The sequence below is a fragment of the Bos grunniens genome, chromosome 20 (genome assembly GCF_055505025.1).
Source record: "Bos grunniens cultivar Pamir isolate PY7600 chromosome 20, Bosgru_T2T1.0, whole genome shotgun sequence".
Classification (NCBI taxonomy): Eukaryota; Metazoa; Chordata; class Mammalia; order Artiodactyla; family Bovidae; genus Bos; species Bos grunniens.
Genome location: NC_141184.1, coordinates 17,010,394 through 17,013,147, shown reverse-complemented (window position 1 = coordinate 17,013,147; position 2,754 = coordinate 17,010,394).

Genomic DNA, 2,754 nt, shown 5'->3' with positions numbered 1-2,754 from the left:
ACATTTATAAGTATAGTAAATAAGAGGAAGGCAAGAAAATAGTCATATCTGTCACATATGTATCGTGTTTTTCCTTCATTCTTATAGTTAAAAATTGCCTCTGTTATCTTTTTTCTCTTAAAGAGTTTAAGAAAATCACTTTTCTTGAAGAATTTACCTTAGCACTTTTTATTAGAGAAATACTACTCACAAATCTTTCAGTTTTTATTCAGCTGAAAGTATCTTTATTAAAATTTATTTCCCAAGAATATTGTCACAGGCCTTGAAGTGTTGAAATTTTGCCCCGCTTCCTTCCAATAAGTAATTTAAGTGTTCCAACGTCATCTGACTCCATGTTTTCTTAAAAAAAAAAAAATCATTTTAAATTCTTATTCCCCTGTATGCAAGATCTCCTTCTTTATTATCTACCTTCAGGATTTTATTTTTTATCATTGATTTTAACTCTTGATTATAATGTGCCTGAGAATGATTTATATTTCCAAAGTTTGATTAAATTATTTATTTAATCAGTACATTCATTTAAACCAAATTTGGGGCATTTTCACCACTATTTCTTCTTTTTTTAATTCTGAAACAAACTGATTTCTTCTTTCCTTTTAGGACTTCAAAGTGATAAATGTGAGACTTTTATGCTGTTACCTCTGAGGATCTATTCTTCATCATGTTTTTTTTACTCTTCATCAAATTGGTTATATTCTATTGATATATGCTCATGCTAAAGTTCTTTGACATTTACTGCTATTAATACTTCATAATAAATTTTTATATCAGTTATTACATAATTTCAGTTCTAACATCTTTACTTCATTTTTCTATAGTCCTTTTTTTTTTTTTTTTCTGGTAAGAATTCCATCTTTTCTTTTCTTTTAGCAGTTTTCATTTCTACCATGTGGAGCATGATTAAAACACCCCTTTAAAATCTTCCTCAACTTGGGGTTTGAAGCTGATAATTGGTCACACTGTGGACTTTTGATTATCGCAAGTAATTTTAAATTGGAATTTGGACAGTTTTTGGACTTCCCTGTTTGCTCAGATGGTAAAGCATCTGCTTACAATGCGGGAGACCCAGGTTCAATCCCTGGGTCGGGCAGATCTCCTGGAGAAGGAAATGGAGACCCACTCCAGTATCCTTGCCTGGAGAATCCCATGGACAGAGGAGCCTCGAGGGCTACAGTCCGTGAGGTTGTAACGCATCTGACACGACTAAGCAGGGCACAGCCTACTCTGCTCAGGTGACTCACTGCATGTGCTGTTGAGAGGTTCAGCTAAGGTTTGGAGAGTTTCTGTCAGGAATCATCATTTTTTTCTGTAAAGAGTTACATAATATTTTAGGTTTTAGTTTAGGACTACATAAAGTCTCTGTTACATAGTCTGCTTTGTTTGTTATTTTCTTGCTTTCTTCTTTTATAGTCATTAACAATACAAAAACTATTAGCTCCTGGGCTGTACAAAGTCTGTCCATGGGCTGGATTATTTACTGGGATAGAGTTTTTCAAACCTGGTTCACAAACTTATTAGTACTCAGTCCTCTGCAGTGCTTCTTGGAGTCTGTTCTGTGAATGGCAAGTTCCAGAATAAGCTTGAAATTTCTATTGATTCACACCCAGAATTTGGAGAAGGGAATGGCAACCCACTCCGGTGTTCTTGCCTGGGAAATCCCATGTACAGAGGAGCCTCATGGCTACAATCCATGGATTTCAAAGAGTCAGACACACTTCAGCAACTGAGCATACACGATCACTCAGAATCGCAGGGTTAAGGGATCAGACTCACTTCTCCCCAGGATTTCCTTCAGATTCTCTCAATCATAGGAATCACTTCTGATTTCTGTGGCCAAAAAAAATATTTCTTTGAGTGTTATCCTCACCTGCACTGCATATTTCCACCAAAAAAAAAAAAAAAAAGAGCTATATTTAGTACAGCACCAAGAGAAAAGCGGAAAAAAAGAATAGCAGGACTCTTCTTGTACTCGGGATAAATGGACCTAATTTCTGGTCCTTCTTGCCAGACATACAGGTGTTCGGTCTCAGCTGTTTCGTGCCTGCACCAGTGCTGTGGTGCAGTTCCATGAATGATTCTGTCCCTGGAGCAAGGCAGGGAGAAGAAAAATGTGTTACCCTAAACTCTCCAGCTGGTAGCTTAAATTGCAATTTTTGTTGTTCACATGTGGTTCACAGTTGGGCCACCCTTGGGAGAAAAAAAAAATGAAGGTAAAAATGTAGGAAACTCATCAGTGAATAGGTCTTCCTTCATTGTTGACTCTCTGTCCCAATCTACCTGCTGTGGCTTATCTTTCACAGCCCAGTAGTTTTCATTGCCATCAAAGGAGGAAATAAGATGGAATATGTTTGCTCCATTTTTGCTGACAACAGATCACTCCACATATGTCTTTGTGCTTTTTAAAGACATTTTTCAAATGTGTTCAACTCAGATTTGTATGCTTGTCGTTTGAAGCCTCTCCCATCTTGAAATATGTGGGATCGTGTGGGAGAAATGAATTGACTAAATACATGGGGAACTATGTATTTTACCAAGTTGTATATTAGACCCATTCCTCCAAAATGGACTCTCTATAGAGGCTTTATCAAAAATGGACTTTGTAAAAATGGCAAAATAAAATTGCCAAAACTTCAAGAAATATCTAGAATCATAAATTACCATCATGTGAAAGTGGAAGACCACATAAAACCAACTCTGTGTCCACATCTGCTAGGAAAAAACCTGCCCTCTGATCTCATACACACACACACACAC